A 23,523-nucleotide genomic window follows, 5' to 3' on the forward strand; every position below is an offset into this window, starting at 1 on the left:
CCTAATCAATGTGTATACCTTTTATACTTGAATGGCAAAAACTAAATGGATGGACAGTTCTACAACATGGCTCTTACAGGGTTAAGATTAAAATGGTGACATCTGTTAAGGCTTTGTTTTGTTATATTCTTTCTTAGAGGAATGCCTTGTAAACGCTGATCAGATACCTGGCATTGAGGTATACAGTATTGTGAAAATTTAATAATCACCAGAAAGTTGTGCTTATTTACAGTCTTTTATTTCCTTAAAGCTTCAGGGCACATTAAAATTTCTTCAGAAATATATATGTATCAATGTGCACATAAAAAAAACATCAGAAGAAAATCTTCCATGGAATTGAATCAAAGACTCAGACATAAATCCACATGCCTATGGACACTTGGTTTTTGACAAAGAAGCCAAAATCATTTAAAGTAAAAAATAAAGCACTTACAACAAATGGTGCTGGTCTAACTGGATATCTGCATGTAGAAGAATGCAAATATATCCATAGCTATTACCCTGCACAAAACTCAAGTCCAAGTGCATCAAAGACCTCAATATGAATCCAGATATACTAAACCTGATAGAAAAGAAAGTGGAGAATAGCACTGAACTCATTGGCAAAGGAGAAAACATACTTAACAGAACTCCAATAACTCAAGACACTAAGATCAACAATTAATAAATGAGACCTCATGAAACTGAAATGCTTCTGTAAGGCAAAGGACACCGTCACAAGGACAAAACTGAAGCCTACAGAATGGAAAAGATCTTCACCAACCCCACATCTGACAGAGGGCTGATATTAAAAATATATAAAGAACTCAAGAACTTAAACATCAACAAACCAAATAACCCCATTTAAAAATGAGGTACAGATCTTAACAAAGAATTCTAAACAGAAGAATCTCTCATGGTACAGAAGCACTTAAAGAAATGTTCAATAGCCTTAGTCACAAGGGAAATACAAATCAAAATGACTCTGAGATTCCATCTTACACCCACCAGAATGATTAAGATCAAAAACTTAAGCAACAGCTCATGATGGCGAGGATGTGGAATAAGGGGAATACACAGTGCTTTTGGGGGTGAAAACCTATCTAGCCACTTTGGAAATCAATTTGGTAGTTTCTCAGATAATTAGAAGTAGATCTACCTCAAGACCCAACTATACTATTCCTGGGCATATACCTAAAGGGCACCCACCAACCTTTGGGTATAAGACCAGGGGCAAAAAGGACTTTAGAAGCCTGAGGGGTCAAGGCCATGACAGGAATACCTGTAGAATCACCTAATGTGGGCCCACAAGCTCACAGAGATTGAACCACCAATCAGGGCAATCATGTAATTGCCCTAGGCCTTCTGCACATATGTGACAGTTGTTTAGCTTAGTCTTTATATGGGACATCTAACAATGGGAGCAGGGCTGCCTCTGACTCCTTTGTCTGCCCTTGGGATCCTTTCCCCCTACTGGGCTGCCTCATCTAGACTCAATAAAAGAAGATGTGCCTAGTCTTACTGCTGCAACTAGATATGCCAAGGCTCGAAGATATCATAAAGGGTTCCCCTTTTCTGAAAAGAAAAAGAGGAAGAGTGGAGGAAGGAGAGGAGTACCTTTCATGTTTTCCAGAACGTTGACAATGTTCTTCAATATTCTGGTTGTTCCATTTGTAGCCTAAAATATAGTACCAGAAAATGTCTGCTATATTATTAGAAATTATGTAAAATTTAAGTCACTATCTTCATTGAACATGAGAACCATGCCTGATTTATTCACCACATTCTTCAACTTTCATAACTGAGATCACAGTAGTGCAATAACCAACAAATACTTGTCCCCTTGTCTAGCAAGTGAAGGAAAAAACTAACATTGTTACCTATAGCAATGAGGTTCCTGCGGGTTTGCAGCATTACATCTTTGTAGAGATTCTTCTGGGAAGGATTCAGCAAAGCCTACTCTTCTTGAGTAAAATTCACATACACATCTTCATAGGTCACTGCATCCTAAAATTTCCCATATATGTACATAATAAAAATGGTTAGACTTATGAATTGTAATGTACACTTCATTTTGAATATATTTACATAATTCAGTGTGCTCCACACATTTATTTCATGTCACAGAATTTCAAGAGCAATCACCAAGTTATTTTAAAAGGAAACAAAACAATCCTATCTCTCCTATTTCTGGGCCTAGAAATAGCATGTGGCATTGCAATACAAATGACTACTAACAGATATACAGAAAGACATGAAAACAGAGTCAACATCTTTGAGTATACATCAACAAAACTATATCAAAATTACAAGAAGGGCATGATGGCTCACACCTTTAATCCCATACCTTAAGAGGCAGAGTCAGGTGAATCTCTGTGATTTTAAGGCCAGCCTACTAAGAAGGAACCAAACTGAAGCTATTTTGTGTAGACATCCATTTTAAATAGGAGTCAAATCAAGTTTAAGTTCCCAAGACCTCCCTGGGTAAGTGTCATCTTGCTTGGCAGAGAGAGACATGTATGTGGGTAACTGACATCCTTGTTGTCAAGCTGAGACATGAGTGCTAGGAGAGTTGCACAACCATGGTTGAACCATGGTTAAAACAAAAAGAGCAGGGTAAATTTACCACAAATACATGTTCCTATGGAAGTCAGTGGACTTCCCTTAGTGATTCCTAAATCTGGATGGGTGAAAAATGAAACTGTAACTTGGTATAGACATATGTAGCTTTTAGACTTAAAGGCTCTGTAACATTCTGGCTTGGTCAGCTCCCAAGTCTGTCCTGTGTCCCTGATCAAAATCAGCTTAATTACATTTTTCTTTTCTGTATCAACTTGTGTTTGAGTTGTGTTGAATCTAAGAAGACCTTATAACAACTCTAGTTCTATACTTGGCTACCAGAAAACTGGAGTGCCCCAGTTTAAACTGTAAGGCTACTATGATATTCCTACAACAAAAAGAATGTATTTTTAATAATTACTAGTTGATAAATCCAGTAATAAAGATTATGTGTTGCTTTTACAGGTGTCAAGTCTCAACACACAAAAGAACCCAATGTACTTCTGTCTCTCATGTGTGTATGTGTACCCAAAGGACTTGTGAACATATTTTTAAAAAATTAAAAAAAACTTTAAATATAAACAAAGGTAAGGAGAATGTTTTGCACCTGTAATCCATGTGTGCTGGATAGTTTTATGTCAACTTGATACAAGATAATCTGAGAGGTAAGAAGCACAACTAAGAATACACCCCCAGAAGATGAGGCTATAGGCAAGACTGTGCAGCATTTTCTTAACTAGTGATTGATGGTAGAGTGTCCAGCCCACCATTGTGGGTGCTGCCATCCTTGGGCTGGTGGACCTGGATTCTATACAAAAGCAGGGTGAGAAAGCCAGGAAGCAGCTCTCTTCCATGGCCTCTGTATCATCTCCATCCAGATTCCAGCCATTTTAATCCCTGCCCTGACTTCCTTTGATGCACAGTGATATGAAGTATAAGCCAATATAAAGCCCTTTGCTCCTCAACTTCCTTTTTAGTTATGGTGCTTCATCCCAACAAAAGAAACCCTGACAGGAGTTGGTACCAGGATAGTGGGGAGACACTGTCACAGATATAACCATGCTGTTTTGGGAAGGACTGTGGAAGGACTTTGGGTTAGCCATTGAATGTTGAGAGTTCAGGGAGCTGTTGTGTAGAAGTTTGGAAGATAAAGACTATCGCAAACAGTACAGAAGATGGAAGCTGGCTTGTGAAGTTTCATAGGGAAGTAAAGACATTACCAGACCTTTCTGTGTGCTGAATCTATGATATCTGGTCACATAGAATGGAAGAATCAACTGGGATTAGCAGGAGACCAGAACCACTAAAGTAAAACCTTTGTCTTACTGGGACAATTGACAAAGCTGAGAAATTTGCAGTGGATAAGAACAGAACAGCATCCCCGAGGTGAAATCTCATCAAGGTTTTCTCAGAGCCAATACACAGAAGCTGTGTTCCAGAGATGGCCAAGGTTATATCTTTTGTTAGCAGCCAAGCTTGGTAGTGTAAGATTTACTTAGGTGGTACTGGTTTTGGAGACATGAAGGGGTCATATAGAGCAGCTGAAGCTTGGAACTGTGAGAGGCCATTGGTGAAGGTACAGCTTCAGTTGCAGTTGCAGGCCCAGGATTGAATGGAATCATGCAAAGAATTTGTGGCTTAGCACCTCGAAGAAAGCCTAGGAGAGGTTTTATTGCTGTGAACAGACACCATGACCAAGGCAACTTTTATAAGAACAACATTTAATTGGGGCTGGCTTACAGGTTCAGAAGTTCAGTCCACTATCAAGGTGGGAATATGGTAGCATCCAGCCATGCATGGTACAGGGGGAGCTGAGAGTTCTACATCTTCATCTGAAGCTGCTAGCAGAATACTGGCTCCCAGGAAGCTAGGAGGAGGTCTTTTTTTTTTTCTCAAAAGTTCACTTAGTATCAAGCAAGAGGAGACTGCCTAACACTACAGAACATTTCAGGACTAAGTTACAAAAGAATACCATATTGTCTGCACTTGTAATCAGCTCCCTTTATATTCAAATTGGCAAGAAAGAAAGAAAAAAAACTAGCATATGGCTGAAAGATAAAATAACTAAATTCTGCCGGGCAGTGGTGGTGCACGCCTTTAATCCCAGCACTTGGGAGGCAGAGACAGGCAGATTTCTGAGTTCGAGGCCAGCAGGGTCTACAGAGTGAGTTCCAGGACAGCCAGGGCTACACAGAGAAACCCTGTCTCGGGGAAAAACAAACAAACAAAAACAAAACAAAACACCCTAAATTCTATGGAAACCTTTAAAATGAAAGGTGAGGCTTATGTTTAAGAATGGATTAACTTATTTAGTAAACCTATCTTTTTGTTTAACACTAGTTAATCAAAGCTATTTTTTCCTTTTCATAATCTAGTTTTCATATACAGACTGCTAATAACAAAATTTTACATGTCTATCTTAGTCAGGGTTTCTATTCCTGCACAAACATCATGACCAAGAAACAAGTTGGGGAGGAAAGGGTTTATTCAGCTTACACTTTAACACTTGTTCATCACCAAAGCAAGTCAGGACTGGAACTCAAGCAGATCAGGAAGCAGGAGCTGATGCAGAGGCCATGGAGGGATGTTTCTTACTGGCTTGTTTCCCCTGGCTTGCTCAGCCTGCTCTTATACAACGCAACAATACCAGCCCAGAGATGGCACCACCCACAAGGGGCCCTCCCCCCTTGATCACTAAAGGAGAAAATGCCCCACAGCTGGATCTCAAGTAGGCTCTTCCCCAACTGAAGCTCCTTTCTCTGTGATAACTCCAGCCTGTGTCGAGTTGACACACCAGGCTTTGGTGGCGCATGCCTTTAATCCCAGCACCTGAGAGGCAGAGGCAGGCAGATTTCTGAGTTCGAGGCCAGCCTGGTCTACAGAATGAGTTCCAGGACAGCCAGGGCTACACAGAGAAACCCTGTCTCAAAAACAAAAACAAACAAAAAAACCCCAAAAAACAAAAAACTCAAGTTGACACACAAAACCAGCCAGTACAATTGACCCCTTACCAACTTGACACACAAGCACATACATCACTATTAAGCCTCAACCCCTACTTTCTTATTCATCCCCAATATCTAAATAACTTTTTTTTAGAAGTTGTCAAATTCTCTCTATTGGTACATGGCAGTTTATTATACATTAGGCATCCTTAAATTCTATCTGGAAACTTACAGAAATCCAATAAACCTACAGGATACAGAAGTAGCATTTACAATGGATTTTCTTTAACAGCAATTGAAAAGAATGAACAATCATGAAAGTGTTTCATGCACAATAGCCTCAATGAAAATAAATTGTTAAGTATTAAAATGAATCAATAAAATAAGAGATATTTATAAATTACCTTTTATAATTTGAAGAAAATAACACTTAAAAATAGAAAGACATGCTATGATAATGAATTGGTAAACTTAACATTGTTACAATGGTCATTTTACCAAAATCTAAATAACTTTTAAAGTCCCATAGTCTTTATATATTAAAAGTTCAATACCTTTAAAATGTCCAATATCTTTTAAAATTCAAAGTCTTTTAAAAATTCACAGTCTCTTAACTGTGGGCTCCACTAAAATGCCTTCTTCCTCAAGAGGGAAAAATATCAGGGCACAGTCACAATCAAAAGCAAAACCCAAACTCCAGTGGTTCAATGTCTGGGATCCAACTCACAATTTTCCAGGCTCCTCCAAGGACTTGGGTCACTTCTCCAGTTCTGCCCTTTGTAGCATACCTTGTCTTCTAGGCTCCAGCTGCCTGTATTCCACCGCTGCTGCTGTTCTTGGTGGTCATCACATGGCACTGGCATCTCCAAAACACTGCTGTCTTCCGCTGTAACTAGGTTTCCCCAGTAGCCTCCCATAGGCTCTCTTCATGGTGACAAGCCTCTGCTCCTATGCATGACCCCTTCAGTCCTGGGCCATCAATTGCAACTGAAACTGCACCTTCACCAATGGTCTTCCATGGCCTCTATCAGTGCCAACCCTCATCTTCATGACTCCTTCATGCCTTCAAAACCAGGACCACTGGGTGACTCTTACACATTACCAAGCCTGGCTGCAGCATGAGGTACAACCTTGGCTATCTCTGGAACACTGCTTATTTGTGCTCTCAGAAACCACTTCTCAGAAGATTTCACCTAGGTGATTCTGGTCTCTTAATCACCACTAATTAACTTTTTAGCTCCAGCTAACCAGCATCAATTGTCCCAGTAGTCCCTTCTGTTCTGGTCTCTAAAGACAGAGCCACATGGCTGAAGCTGCCGAGTTCTGCTGCTTGCAGGAGCTGGAACATGGCTCCCTTGTTCTATTATACCATAACCAGCTTTCTGTTTTCTAGCTCCCTCATTGCCTAAGCTTGGCTGTCCTGGATCTTGCTCTGTAGATTGACCTTGAACTCAGAGATCTTCATGCCTGTCTCCTTGGATTCAAAGTGTATGAGACCATGCCTGGACTTAACTTTTCTTTACCTAGAACTTGCTCTGTTCTAGGCTGGCCTTGAGATCTGCTTGGCGTTATGTCCTGAAATTAAGTTTAGCTGGGTAGGATCTTGCCCCCAAATCCCACTCCCTTATCTCCTAGTCATCTCCATTTCACTTCCTGGTGCCCCTTTAATACTCAAACCTATGTTTTATATTTTTCCTTTCTTAGCTTGCTATGCTTGCTTTAAAATGCTCTTCAGGAGACTTAACCAGAGAACAAAGTCTATGATAGCTGTTTCTGAGACTTCCTTCGTCAATGCAATTAATCTGAGTCTTTTCACCTGAGTATTACATCCTAACAGAGGCAAGCAGTCAAAAACATTTACCTTTCAGAGGTCTTTTGAAACCTCAAAGCCCACCTACAGTGACCACACCTTAACAAACAAGATACATCTACTGCCACATGGGCATACCTCATAATTTTACACAATTAGTTCCAATAATTGAAGACCAGACATTCAAACACAGGAGCCTATGGCTATTGAATAAATATAAACAATGACAAAAATATGACCTAAGTAGAAAGAGCTCCAAAGAAAAAGAAAGGGGAAAAATTGAGAGAAGCAGAAAAAGAGATGAGGGGAGAGAGACAGAGAGACAGAGAGAAAGACCAAAAGAAGAAAACATTACACAAAATAGAAAGGCGCCTTCTTCCTTTGGCAGGTTATAGGTTTCCGCAATAAAAACTTCCCTACCATGTCTAGTGAGGAATTAAGTGAGGCCTTCAAACTTAGCCTTAAGTACCTATTTTTTTTCTATCTGCATGGCATAATCCCTTGTTTCCATGATGACAATGGACTAAACCTCTGGAACTGTAAGCAAGCCCCAATTAAATGCTTTCCTTTATAACAGTAGGTTTTTCTTTACAGCAACAGAACAGACACTAATGCATGGCATTCCGAGAGATAAAAATAACTAAAAGGACACTTAGCTACAATAATGTTGACATAGTGTAGGCCATTTCATGGTAGAGGAGTGCCATTAATGACTGATTGAATCAACCTGTCCTGTGTAAACTGTCACCCACTGGGTGCTATATACTGACAAGGAAGTTACAGCCAAATTGCCTGTGTCTCAATCTTCTCATCAGGTTTGAACTTACCCATATGAGAGAACTGCCCAATTGGAAATTTCACTGGCTCAAGCTAACCTCCAGAAATTGTATACCTACCAATTTAGTTTGCCTTCATTCATATGGCATTAATTAAGTCATGCTGAGAAAATACACAGAAGACACTCATCCTGCCCCATAAAATCTGTCCTTATATCAGAGACCTCTGCAGCTCACTGCCTAACCTATTTCCCCCTGTAGTTTTACAATAAATTATTCTCTGTATTCTTGTCTCAAGAGAAAATTCATGCTCCAAATACAAACCCCTTTCCTGTTACTGAATGAACAGCCCACTTCATGACTCAAATGGGTAGTTTTAGAACTGGGTGGTACTAGAAACCCTTAATCCAAATAATGAGAATCAGGAGGAGAACAATATCAATGCCCTGTGGGGCTACACATGGGATCGAGCCAACCTTAGAAAACAATGTTAGACTTTCATAAAGAAAAATCTCTTCAATAAAAACAAGGCTCCAGGTCTGGCTAACGATAATAGGAGCTGGCAAAGAACAGATGTGCTAACTTACATAAACGGTAAGTGTGTACATTCCACATACACTGTCAACCTGAACAGATGTGCTAACTTACATAAACGGTAAGTGTGTACATTCCACATACACTGTCAACCTGAACAGATGTGCTAACTTACATAAACGGTAAGTGTGTACATTCCACATACACTGTCAACCTGAACAGATGTGCTAACTTACATAGACGGTGAGTGTGTACATTCCACATACGCTGTCAACCTGAACAGATGTGCTAACTTACACACGATGAGTGTGTACATTCCACATACGCTGTCAACCTGAAGAAATGCTGCTTACTGCCCTCTGGCTATCATGGCTCCCTAAAAGTGCTTTTGAATACAACTCAGGACAACCTGTATAGGGTGGCACCAACCACAGTGGGAGAGACATCAATCATTAATCAAGAAATACCCTATACATTTGCCCACAGGCCAGTCTGTTCTAACTTGTGTCAACCTCATCAAATCTAACCAACATACCTACTCAGTCATCTCCCAACTTCCAAAGACAGATTTTTAAGTAACACTTAACACTTAGTTTTCAGCGTGTACACATATACACACATGTAAATTTTTGAAAGTTTAGGACTAGAGAGATGGCTCAGAAGTTAAGACCAGTTATTGCTTGTGCAGAAGTCCTGGGTTTAGTTTCCAGCACTAACATGGTGGCACAAAGTTATCAATAGATCCTGTTGCAGGGCATCTAATGGCTTCTTCTGTCTTCTGTGGAAACCAAACAGCTAAGTGATGAACACACATACATGGAAGCAAATCATTCATGCACATGAAATAAATTTAGTAAATTAGAAATATAGACTCCCCTTATCTCTTATTCTCTCAGCATGGATATAATGGCCAGAAATAATAGAAATATGACAAACATCTGTAGCCAAAATTATAACTTTGTAATTAGGAGTCAAGGAATTCAATCAAAGGAAATTACAAGATTGTAGACAAGAAGTCTCAGTTTTATTTCAATACACAAGCTGAGCTATAGATTCAACAAACATCCAATAAAGAGTCTAACGATTTCTGCAATGAATGACAGAAAACCAATGACAAAGGTCATCATGAATAAAAATATGAGCAACACACTTAATAACAGCACAGTGACACCATCTAACTTCTAAATTACCCTACACTTGCAATAAAGACTGTACTGTTTGAGAAAAAATAAAGAGACCAACAAAACATGAGAGAGACCCTTAGAGAAACACAGTTAATGTAGGTAACACAGTAAGTCTGGCCTTACACATGTGACTGGACCACCTTGGCATCTGCATACAAATGTGTTAATAAAACAAACTTTACACCTGTGGCAGAGTTAGCTGCAGATGGATCCTACACCTGAATGTCACGTGTCTGGTTCAAAACTTCTAGAAGACACTAGGGAAGTTAGGACTTCAGCAAGTCAGCAAATCTCTCTTCCCTGACAATGAAAGCCGCGCATGCGCTCGCGCTGCAAGATGACGTCAGCAATAAGAACAGATCCACACACACAGCCCCGAATCCCCTGTTCTGCACAAGCGCACCCCGGGGACGGAAGTTATTCAGCGGCTGCCAGGAGCGTGAGTTCCAGGGATTGCAGGGACCTCACGGTGTGCCACGTCTCTCAGCCGGTTCCCGCAGCCCAGGGCGAACAGGCTCCCGCGGCTCCGCCCCGCGTGGGGATAGCGGCCACCCCCCGCGTGGGGATAGCTCACCATGGCGCGGATTCCGAGCTCGTCCCGCTCTGCTCACAGCTCCAGCAATCAAGTCACAGAGCCGAATAGAGACCGCGGGAGGCCTCCTTCACTCAGTTGAACTATCACTAGGGCGAACTGGAAGTGTCTACTCCTATGCTGGCTGTCCGCCTCGAGGCTCTGATTGGCTAGTGACAGGAGCAGCTCCTTTAGCGAAAGAGTGGCTTGCAGAGACTTAGCACAGTGGTTCCTAGCCCTAGCTTCCACTCCAGGCACAGAACTGTCCCAGGCCTGCAGAGGTTGGCATTGCAGTAGAGCTTTCACCTAGACTGCAAAGTCGTCCCTGCACTTTTCCTGAACACAGTAGACACTTCATCCTCCTAGGCAGAGAGTGTTAGGTTATCAAAGCCGAGGCTGTCTGACAGCTTCTCCCTGCATTCCTCAGTCCTTACCTATTAATGTTGGCTGGCATGCTCGCCCCTACCCTGAACTTGTCCAGCCCAGGGTCTGGGCTGCCCTTCCCCCAGCTGCCTTTCCCTATATAATTCAACCATTTAGGTTACCTGAAGGTTTTTGTCTTTTTTTTTTCTTTAATCTATTCTTTATGTTTCTGATCTCTTGGTCGGCTTCTCCCCTCCCTCCTCTCCTCATATGGGTCATGTTCACCCTGGACTCTGCCACCTGTTCCTGCTTCTTGCTGTCTTCTCCCATTTATCTACAATAACCTTCTCTTCCATCACACCTAGGACCATCCATGTCCTTCCTTCCTTCATTTATTTTCATTCACAGGATCTCTAGCATACACACATATATTACTCAATGTGTCGTGGAGTGGTCCTCCTGCCTCACAGCAGAAACAATGCCCAGCACATTCAGGTCCTATTTAATCCACCTGATTGATATTCACAGGCAGCAGCGATTTCTATAAGGCACACATAGGATTGCCCACATCTCTCTCAGCTGTACACAGTTGGCCAAATATTAACCTTTCCCGGCCTTCTGTGGTGGCAATGGCCTTTCATGCCACCTTTTGGGAGGTGGAGGCAGGGCATCAAAAGCTTAAACGAGCTTGGTCTATAGCAGCAAACACCAGTAATTATGGCCTTCAAAGGGGAGGAGTTCAGGGAGGTATCAGTATAATGTGTGTAAGCTGATGTCTCATGCTATGCAAGTTTAATAAGAAGTACAACTCTGATACACTATTTTAAGGAGGGGAAGCAGACTGAGTCAGTAGAATTCTAATTTTAAAATGTTGGTAAGAACCCAGGATACATCAGATTGAGCACACTGTGGCCTTGAGACTGATAACCACAGTCCCTCAGGCTGAAGAGCCTGGTTCTCTTGACTCCTTCAAGACTCTGCTTCAAGCACCAAAAACAGGCCTTGTCATATAGGTCCTTGACAAAGACACAGAGCTTGTGCCTCTGAGAAAATATTGGATTGTCATGGCTCCCAAAAAGCTGACTTCTAACCTCAAAACAAATAAATAAATCACAAACGAAAATGAAAATAAAAGGATTATTGGATGAAAATATAGGGCCTATAAAGAAAGAGATTAGAGATTAAATTTACAGTATAGAGAAGAAAATATGACACCAAAAGTTGATTTTAAAAACCATAAGTAATAACACTTTAACCTATATTATATTTTTAAAATAAAGACTCAAATTGCTATTTTCCCACATGAATTTCAAGCTAAGAGTGATGGTGCAGTTCTGGAATCCCATCACTTGAAAGATTGAGGTAGGAGAATCACATGTTTAAGGTCTTGTCTAGCTACAGATTAAGTTGACAGAAAACTTGAGGAACTTAACCAGAATCTGCCATAAAATAACTTTTTATTTAAGGCTCAGTGGACAGATGCTGTCCAAGCAAGGAATGGTGTTTAAAATGAGCACCCAGGATTCTCTATGATCAAAATGAAAACAGATCAATTAAAACCAATTACTGAACTAGATGGATCAGAAGGCCATGCTATGGGAGGAGCCAACTAGTTGGCTGAAAGAGTAAAGGCTTGCGACCAAGCCAGACACCCTGAGGGCTATACTCAGAAGCCACTCCTTCAACTTGTTCTCTAATCTTCATGGCTTGTGTCTTCACACACATCTCAATAGCCTAACTTCTGAACTCTTATAAAGAAATATAAACACAAAATAAAAAACAGAAAGGCACCAAAACTAAAAAAAAAAAAATCCAGCAAAATACCTAGCTATGTCCAACCATTGTCCAAAATAGAAATCCTTCACCATACCATCAGAATTACAATAGGAAGCAAAGTATTTACAGTTAGCTTCCTACCAAGTAATCAAGTTATCTCTGTACAGCTTCCTAAAACAGGAACAAATGATGAGTTTTAGATGGAAATTATCTCCTGGGCATTTCTGTTGCATTAAACAACTAACTCTACTATGAGTTGCTAAAGAAAAAATCAAAGAAAGAAGGGAAGAAAATGAAAACAATTAATTATAAATGAAATTCATAATAAAAGGCATAAGAATCACAAATATAGGGTCTATCAGCCAAATTAAACACACAGGATGTGCTAAGGTCTGTCTCTGTACTACAGACTTTGCTTCGGGCCTGCTTCAGCAGTGCTCACACAGCATCCAGATTGAAGACTGAGTACTCTATGGCCATCGGCTTTTACTGAGCTCCTTTGTGACAGGAACAGTTTATTGTGGGCACTTCTCACCTGTGAGGCTCTGGGACCTCAAGATAAGGCTGTTCACCACACATCTGGGAAGTGACTTCCTGAGGGCTAAGGTGCTGGATGCCATCCTATATGTTGCTGTCCAGTGACACTTGTATACACCACTGTGATCTCCACACAGGTGCCAGGTAGATGACAACCACATATGACCAACGTCCTACTATGATGTATGTATGATGTGACAGAAAAGAAACCAGAGGGCTTAGCTGCATCCCTTCTGTCTGTCAGATCCCACTCAACAGTCCTGAGACTCACCACCAAGCATTATCATCATGCAGTGCTGTCTTACAGCCTCCATATCCCAGACTTTTAAAACCCAGGACAGGCCACCACCTTCTGCAGTACACAGGGAGACTCTTGCCTGGCAGTCAAAGTGATACCTTCCTTCTTTCTTGATCTAGTGTTGTTCTCCTAGATCTGTGTCCCCAGTGCCTGAATCACTGCCTACAGAAAGCTGGGGATGACTCCAAGATGGAGACCCTTTTAGTTCTGCAATCTCAGGAGAATGTACTTAATCTCAGGAATTTACCCAGTAGGGCCAGATTAGGTGTCTAGTCTGGCATAGCCAGTCCAGCCACCAAGCCCTCCGTAGTACATGGCAGGCTACAGAGGAAGGTTAAGGGGTCCCACCATCCTAGCCAAAGTATGACCCTCTGCTGGCACCAGCCATCTGCTGAGCCAGACCTCAACTGTGTGACCTCTGGGGGCTCAGGCCTCATTTCTGGGTCAGTGGTCTGGTTTTGCTGTAGGGACACAGAAAAGGGAAAAAGGAAATCTACCAGATTCTGGGCTAGCCATACCTCAGCCATGATTTCCATTTTTGTAAAAGAAAGTTTGATTTTAAAAAATATGCACCAAAACCCCTGTGGTCTCTTAAAACTATTATTCTGTACACCAGGCCCATCAATGCAAATATCTTAGTTAACTCCAACCTATGGGATCAAAGTAAGGTTTTTTGTTTTGTTTTGTTTTTTTACTTAATAATGCTATCTTCACTATAGAGCCTCTTAATATTCTGAAGAGTCAATTATATACATTTTGCTGCCTATTTGACACATGAGTTTACATATTTATTTTGCTTTTAATTCTGAATTGTTGGTGAAAATTAAGTAATCCAAATTAAAAATAAGTACTTTTAAATCACGTGCCTATTGTTTTTCTTACTCAGGGCCTTACTCTGTAGCCCTAGCTGGATGTAAACACACTATGCTGACCAGGCTAGCCCTGGAAATCGTAAAGATCATTTTGCCTCTGGTGCAGAGTGCTAAGATTAAAGGCATGTAACACCATGCCTGACTTGTACTAATTCTGCATATTTAGCCACCAAATAAAAAGCAGCTAGGCATGGCACATAACTGTACTCTGTATTGAAGATCACTGTGACATTTAGGTAGGCCTAGGTTTTAAGCCAGACCCTACCTCAAAAAAAGCAAACAGTACACCATGAACAATCTCTGCCATTGCAGTGCATTGGTCCACTAGTGTCAGTCTTTGTCCTAGAGTCCCCACAGGAATATGGCATTGTGGTTTTGTCACCAAGTAAATATGCCACTTTTTTGACATTCCTGCTTAGAATCTGTGGTGGTGCTGAAGCATCAGACAGGAGAAGTATCAATGGCATGAAGAATCCCAGTCCAGCTATTTTACTGCTGTCCTCTACTGCTTTGGTGGAGGAATTTTATCCTGTGTCCTGCTTGCAGGCCTTCCATGAAGGTTTTTGAAACCCACACTAACACTTGATTGGCATGTTCTGGCTGACATGTTCAATCTGGCATACTATATTATTTCTGGGACTTAGGTAATCTAGATGCCCAGATGTCTTAGGGTTTTACTGCTGTGAACAGATGCCATGACCAACACAAGTCTCATAAAGGACAGCATTTAATTGGGGCTGGCTTACAGGTTCAGAGGTTCAGTCCATTATCAACAAGGAGGGAGCATGGCAATGTCCAGCCAGGCATGGTGCAATCAGAGCTGACAGCTCTACATCTTCATCTGAAGGCTGCTAGCAGAGTACTGGCTTCCAGGCAGCTAGAGTGAGGGTCTCAGTGCCCACATGCACAGTGACACACCTACTCCAACAGAACCATACCTTCTAATAAAGCCAGTCCCTGGGCCGAGCATGTATAAACCATCATAACAGGGCTACACATTTCCACCTGAACATTGGAGCCACATACTGGTGGTGATTACAGAAATGGCTAGACAGTTGTTGACAGTCCCTGAAGAGGCTGAGATACAGTGGAACTTTTGTCACAACTTTTAAACAATCACTAAAAATACTGGGAAGCAGAAGGTGATGGGTGGCTGAAGATACCTTTCCCTTCCACAATGACCCTGCTGGGGTCAAGTATGTTCACTCGCATTCCAGCACATGGAGCATCTGGCAATCTCACAGCATAAACTTATGTTTATTTATACTCTTACTTTTGAACATGAAGATAACCAGTAAGGCATGACCAAGAATTTTATAATGATCCTCTTGTTCCTTGAGAGTGCGTTGAGTGGGATGCATGTTTAAGCCATTCAAAAAGAAAAGTTAAGTAAAACAATCTTACATTAGTTTTGGCTTTCTGACATTGTGGCAGAATTTTAGAAACTCCATTGCACCTACAGCCTCTAAGTCTTGAAATAATTTCTTATAAGTAATCAGTAATTTTCATCTCAAATTTATGGGGATGTCCTTTCTTGGGAGTGTTAGACCCTTAGTGTAGCTGGGCTCTTTGTTCCCAGAATAATGACTCCAAGAATCAATGATTTATAGAGAAATGCCTAGGTCATAAGCTTTAGCTCACCCCTAACTAGCTCATAACTTATATGACCTGTTCTATGTCTTCCACATAGCTGGTTAATTATCTCTCCTATCTCCCAACATATTCTCTCTCTCTCTCTCTCTCTCTCTCTCTCTCTCTCTCTCTCTCTCTCTCTCCCTCCCTCCCTCCCTCTCCATCCCTCCTTTCTCTCCTCTCTTCTTCTTCTTCTTCTTCTTCTTCTTCTTCTTCTTCTTCTTCTTCTTCTTCTTCCTCTTCCTCTTCCTCTTCCTCCCCCTCCTCCTCCTCCTCCTCCTTCTCCCCCCCTCCCGTCTTTCTGGATATCCAACCTTCTAATCCTGCCTCAGCTTACTAGACATCAGCATTTTATTGACAGGTGATATTTCCACATAGTTCACAAGAGATTTTCTCTACTTCTCCCCTTTTTAGTCCAATAAGAGGCTCTTTGTCTAACATCAATAAACTAAATATAATAAGAACAATTATGAAAACTATAAGGTAAAAATTATGTTCACATCCTAGTCCATATGCATTTGGCAGCCTTGGAGAAAGTACTCTACTATCTATCCTATCTTGGTGAGTTCAAAGTTTTGTATCTAAATCATGTGCTATCATAACTGTTTTTAACAAATTAAAATACCTTATTAGACCTTAAAACATTTTCGTAAATATTAACAATTTAATTGTGAGACTATAACTATCTAGTCTTCTACCACATCAGAGACCTGAGAAGGATAAATACGAGTAAATAGAAAGTACAGAGCAAGTAGCTTCCAAAACTACAGAAATGACTGAGGTTCCTGGCTACACGGACAGTCACCCAAGACACTTCTTTGGAACATCATCTTCAGTCTTCTGGCCCAAAATATCTGCCAGACTTTTCTATGAAGCAAGAATTATGGACTACTTACCTTTTCCTGGCAAAGATGGCAGTTGGTTTCCCTCAATCTCATTTGCCCAGCCTGAACAGCATGCTGTCATTAATTGAAGCATGGGCTGTTTATTGCACCATAGCTAGCTTGCCCCTTTAAAGAAAACGCCATTTGATGGATCCTTGATGCTCGTCACCTTGAAGTGGAATGTGGTGTAAGGCCAGGAGCTGACCTGTCTCATTGCCAAAAATGCCTTTTATTAATAGAACATCTTTAAATGCTGTATTCTATGGATCTCTGAAGTTTTTGAAGACCATCCATCTATCTGTAGTATGTTTGAATAGGCAAACATTGCTTGTTTCTAGCTATGTACTACCTGTTCAACCTAGAAAACATATTTCTGTAATTAATTAAGCTAGCTTCAAACATGATCAATAAGTTTGATTGACTACTAACTTGCATTTCTTAATTATCCTAAACAATTTGTAAAGCAATTTTCAAAAGGAGTAGAACTTAACATTGCATTTTAAGAATTACAAATACACAATATCTTAAACAAGAGTTGAAACATATGTTGTAATAAAATATAACCTTACTCTGTATCAATATACAAAATATATTGTAAAATATTTACAACGTTTTAATTAAAATGAAAATCTTTAATTAAAATATTAATTTTCTTTGGTCTAAAAGTAGATATAATAATCTACCCTTTAACTTATTATTTCTATAGCCTCCCTTTTCCTCATCCCTTTCCCCACTTTTCCCTAACACTAAATGGGAGAGAAAGAATGATAAAGGAAATAAAAAGGAGAAAAAGAAATCCTTGAAACCAACCTCCCTTACTTTGTTTCTTCTCTTACAAAGATCATTAACAGTTTGTAACCAACCCACTTAAATGATGACAAATATCCATCACCCTATAAACAAGCAAAAACCATCCATCCAATCAACTGGTGTGTCTGAAGACAACTACAATGTACTCATATATGTAAAATAACATAAATCATTTTTATAAAAAGAGAAAGAAAAGTAGAAAGCTGTAACATTTTTTATCCAGTCTCTGTGTTATGGGAAAGTGCAGGGATTAAGTGAAGTCCTGATTGAAATCATCTATAAACCTAACCAACTGGACTCAGCAGTTTTGAGCTGTCCTGGAAGCAAGTTTTGATGAAAAAGCTGTTGAGTAGCCTGAGGTTACATAAAGCAGGATGCTGGAGCAACTATGTCTCAACATCTTAGCATCTTTCTCAGCATCCTCAAGTGTGAGTATTGTCACAGCCACTAGAACTTCGCTGATGTCTGTAAACATATCCTGTTTCATGGGTAATAATCAGTTCTGTATTAACATCTATAGATGTAGGGTATGAACAATCAGCTCTTGGATTCTCTGCTCTCTGTTTGAGCAGGTAAGTCCTCTATAACTATCTTTTATAAGTTAGTTTGTATTGTATAACCAAACTGCAATAAACTCTTATCCATGCTATTTGGATAAATCCTGAGGATTCTGTAGCCAATGAGACTTATTGGCTATGATTAGTTGAAGTTCTGGCTGGAAACATTTTCATGTCTCAGCCAATCTCAGATCTCTTCCCATATAGAGAGATCAGCATATACTTTACTTATTTTGTGCTTTCTTTCTTTCTTTCTTTCTTTGTTTCTTTCTTTCTTTCTTTCTTTCTTTCCTTCTTTCTTTCTTTCTTTCTTTCTTTCTCTTTCTTTCTTCCTGTCTACAGTCAAAATCTTCCCATAGACAGATATGATATTTATTATTAATTTGGATGGAATCGACAGCTTTTCTTCCCCTGTTGAAATAAAGACAAACCTCTTCCCCAACATAACATATTTCCTTTCTTTCACTATGTTAATGCATCCTTACATAAGCAGGCTGATTTAGCTTGGCAGTTTTTCTCATAAGTGCAATGTCTCTCAGCAGCTGTTTCATTCACTACCATTCAAAAATTTAAAGTTAATAAAGAACTGTGTGAACCAGCACAGTGGGGTGTTTGTTATGTGATCCAGCACAGTGGGGTCTTTTTTGCCCCTTTTCATTCGGTAAGGCATCTTGTTTAAAGTACAATTAGATCTCTCTACAACTACTTGTCATATACATTGTGTGGAATATCTGGAATATGTTTTATATCATAATATGCAAAAAAATCGCTTTATTTTACTAGAGAAATATGCTGCAGCACTATCAGTCTTAATTTGTACCGGTATTCCCATAACAGTCAGAACTTTCAGTAAATGTGTACATCAGAATCAGTTTTTTCAGAACTCAAGGCAGAAGCCCCTCGGAATTCCAAACATATATCAACTTATGATATATAAACACATGTACATTTTATTTTCAAATTGTACAAAGTGAAATATACAATCTACTGTATAACAGCTTTTAAGTAAGAAACTGGATTCTTAACTCAGCATCATAAATTTAATAGGTTGCCATTCTGAAATTTTGTCACAAGGTGGCACCACAGACATTAGATTTGATTCCTCTGAAGCCCCTTTATTCTGTTTTTTTGTTTTTTTGTTTTGTTTTGTTTTGTTTTGAGACAGGGTTTCTCTGTGTAGCCCTGGCTGTCCTGGAACTCACTCTGTAGACCAGGCTGCCCTCGAACTTAGAAATCCACCTGCCTCTGCCTCCCAGAGTGCTGGGATTACAGGCGTGGACCACCATGCCCAGCTAAGACCCTTTATTCTGAATCAAAGGATTTTCCAATCTCTTTACCTCCAATATAGCATTTGATTTTCAGTCTTTTCCTTATCTAAGTCTGCTTTCTTCTGATTTCTCTTAAAAGGGATATATAAAACTGTAATTTTAACTGAAACAATAATTTCATATGTTCATAGCCAAAACAAAACTATATGGGGTCCAAATGTTGTCTTCTATAGAATTTTTCATTTTTTAACATGAAAATACTTTTTCTTAATATCTATAATTTTCTCCTTTCTTTGGAGAGTTCACTTTAGTTCCTTTTCTCTCTCCTTTCTCAGGAGACTGAACTTTATTTCTCTTTCTCCTTTCTCTGAAGATCTGATCGTCTGTGTTTATGGGCTGAACCTGTCCTCTGGGCTCTACCCACTATGAGAAGATGGAGCTGAACTGCAGCATGCCACAAACTTTTTTGGCTCTGGGCCACAGCTCAGAGAAACATGACTCTGGAGCCTCATTGCTCTTAAGCAGTTATAGTACTGTCTGACCGCGGCCACTCTGCAGTCCTCTGTCTCTGGTTGGTTGCAGGTTCTTCTTATGAGCATACATTGTTTTCCCACAGGCCCAAGCTGTTCAGTCCTTCTGCAGTGCCTGGGAAGGGTCCAGTTCAAAAAGAGATCATGGTGCAGCTCTGTCAGTGGAGTTAGCTCTTGGGACCCCACTCGCTCAGTCTCTCTTAAAAGGTCTCAGATTGCCATCCAGCTAAGAAATTGCATTTGCTCAGGAAACATTTTTCCTGCCTTTCACATGGAACATTTTCTCAGGTTCTAAGCTTGAATTCTAAGAATCCCATATTGGGCACCATTCGTTCACTAGCTATTCTATGAGGCCCCTTTGTTCCCAGAATAATGGCTCTACGACTTATTTGTGAATAAATGTCTAGGCCATAATCTTTGGCTAATTCCAAGACTAGCTCATAGCTTATATAAGCTGTTTATTGCATTCTATGTATGCCACGTGGCTGATTAGTTGCCTCTCCGAGTTTCATATGCCTGACTTCCTCAGAGTCCAGGTGGCCCATCTTCCTGCCAGACTATACTGCATCTCTCTCTCTCTCTCTCTCTGGATATCCCACCTTCAAATCCTGCCTAAGCTTACTGGGCATCAGATTTTTATTGATTGCTAATTGCTTCTACATGGTACACAAGAGATTCTCTCTACACTGTAGCATGACCTCAGTCATAAGACACTTCTAGCAAACCTGGAATTCTTATAATATTGCGTTTGCTCAGGTAATAGTTCCCTAAGACAATCCCTAGATCTAATCAGAGATTTTGTTATGTGGGAATGTACTTGCTAAATGGCCTTTAATATAACAATCAATAAGAAGTACTTCTGTGGGACTGTTAGTGAACAGTTAATCAGAACTGATCTCCCTACTGATGACAAACCTAAATTCATCTTCCAGTTTCTCTCTTTCTTTGTTCTCTCACTTAATCCAGAACACCAAGAGTTCATCAGCTTCAAAAACCTGCAGTGGTTGCAGAAAAGGTTCATCTGTCAAGACTGTGTGCTGCTCTTGAGGAGAACCTGAGTCTGGTTCCCAACACAAAAGATGCTTGGTAAACATGCCTGTACTTTCAACTCCAACTTTCTGGTCTCTGAGAGAACTAGGCATGCATATGCATCCATGCAGACATAAAAAACAAACATAAAACACAACAAGCCGGGTGATGGTGGTGCACACCTGTAATCCCAGCACTCTAGGAGGCAGAGGCAGGCAGATTTCTGAGTTCGAGGCCAGCCTGGTCTACAGAGTGAGTTCCAGGACATCCAGGGCTATACAGAGAAACCCTGTCTCGAAAAAACCAAATCCAAAAAACCAAAAAAGAACAAACAAACAAACAAAAAAAAACAACAAAGAAATTGAGACAAAACTTATAGGGAACATTTCAGATAATATTAAGAAGAATCTTTCTATGAGAAGAGTACATTTACTTAAGAAGGTACTTTCTCTTTATTTACTGTCAAAAATGAATAGAAATCAGGGCGTTGTTTATAGCAGAACTGTTAGCTAACATCAGTGGTATCCATATTCCTGAGAGTGAACAAAACAAAAAACAAACAAACAAACAAAAAAAAAAAGAACCCACAGCCAAGACACAAGACCTGAAAAAGACTTCCCTGCATGGGGGTGAGAACATGGGGTTCATTTCTAAATGTATACTTTTCCTCCTCAGCAAAGGAAGCATATTATTTTACTAAGGAAATCTGAACACATCCATGTAAAGGTCTGTAGGAAATATGTTATTGTGCACTTTGTAATGATTATCCTTGTATTATTCAAAGGCTGATTTCTGTGTCCCAATATCTGGTTACAATCCTTACTCTGAGAATCCTCTGTCTCAATGTTGTGTAAACATTGCTTCTCAATTATTTCTTTATTGGTCAATAAAGAAGGTGATCAGTCAATGACTGAGTAGAGGAGAAAATAGGGCTGAACTTCCTCTCAGCCGGGGAGGGGAAGGCAAGAAGAAAGTGGGGATTCTCAACAAGGAGAGGATCCAGAAGATACCATGAACAAACACCTAGAGCAGAGAGTGGCAGATATACACTAAAGTGCAAGTATCTCTGGGATTTGGGCTGGGAGGTATCCTGATTAGCTTAGAGGGTTAAAATAGATTAATTTTTAAGCTCAGCTGTCATGCTTTGAAGCTGTTAAGAAAATAAAATAACTCTGTCACAATTAATTAGGAGCTAGCCAAATGAACAGACACCATGACCAAGGAATGTCTTATAAGGACAACATTTTTTTGTTTGGTTCGTTTTTTTGGATTTGGTTTTTTCAAGACAGGGTTTCTCTGTATAGCCCTGGCTGTCGTGGAACTCACTCTGTAGACCAGGCTGGCCTTGGACTCAGAAATCCACCTGCCTCTGCCTCCCAGAGTGCTGGGATCAGAGGCGTGAGCCACCACTGCCTGGCAAGGACAACATTTAATTGGGGCTGGCTTACAGGTTCAGAGGTTCAGTCCACTATCATCAAGGTGGGAGCATGGCAGTATCCAGGCAGGCATGGTGCAGGAAGAGCTAAGAGTTCTACATCTTTATCTGAAGGCCACTAGAATAAGTCTGGCTTCCAGGCAGCTAGGATGAGGGTTTTAAAGCCACACTGGCACACGTGTGTACTTCAACAAGGCCACAACTATTCTATCAAGGCCACACCTCAAAATAGTGCTACTCCCTGAGCTAGGCATCAAACCACCACATTCCACTCCAAGGCCACTATAGGCTTGTTCAAACATATGAGTCTATGGGGACCATACCTAAACATAGCATAATGCTCTTGAAACTCACCAACCCTTGAAAACCCCCTAATCTTGCAATTTGAGGAGCTATATCAAACACATCCCTCTCTTTGATGCTATTTCCTTAAATGCAGATTTAAGGAGATAGTCCTGTCTAACAGAAAATAAAGATTACTTAATTGGACCAAAGAGTTTGGGTAATGATCTTTACTCTATTTCAGTGAAGTTAACAGTTCCATCCTCAGTGGGGCATAAACCATATCTGGTGGCTCATGACTGTCATCTCAGCACTCAGGAAGCATCTCTAAAATTCAAGGTCAACTTCAGTTAGATTGATAATTGTCATGCCACCCTGGCTTACATCAGATCCTGTCTCAGAACTAACAAAGAAAAGCCAATTGGAAGGGGAAGACTGGACCTTTCCTCAGTTGGAATCTATAAAACAAACTATACATGTAAGAAAAGCCTGAGATATAATAGAGATGTTAACTGTTAATTAAATAACCTATAAAGAATGAAGAGCTGGAGGGATGGCCCAGAGAAAAGCACATTTACTGTACAATCCATGAGGCCTTGAGTTCAACATTGGATCCAGTGACTGGATCTTGGCCTAATCTATGTGGATAGACTTGGCCTAGTCTATGTGGCTAGTCTTTGCATTCAACTTCAACACATCTGGAATTAGCTAAAATCCAAAAATGGAGGGTATAACTGTGAGGGGTTTCCCCCCTAATTTGAAGTAGGTAGATCAACTCCTAATCTGGATCTTTGAGGTGGGAAGACACACCTTTAATATAGGCCACACTTTCTGCTACAAGTCTATATAAGGACAAGAATCACTGAAGCTTTTGCTCTTTGACTGATTATCC

General features: G+C 40.3%; 1 protein-coding gene across 1 annotated transcript in view; it reads right to left on the reverse strand.

Moving 5' to 3' along the window:
• The window catches only part of LOC127670758 (zinc finger protein 431-like), a 58,013-nt gene that overhangs the window by 7,532 nt on the left and 26,958 nt on the right, over positions 1-23,523 (reverse strand). The gene's annotated exons all lie outside the window — the stretch shown is intronic.

The sequence above is a fragment of the Apodemus sylvaticus genome, chromosome 20 (genome assembly GCF_947179515.1).
Source record: "Apodemus sylvaticus chromosome 20, mApoSyl1.1, whole genome shotgun sequence".
Taxonomy (NCBI): Eukaryota; Metazoa; Chordata; class Mammalia; order Rodentia; family Muridae; genus Apodemus; species Apodemus sylvaticus.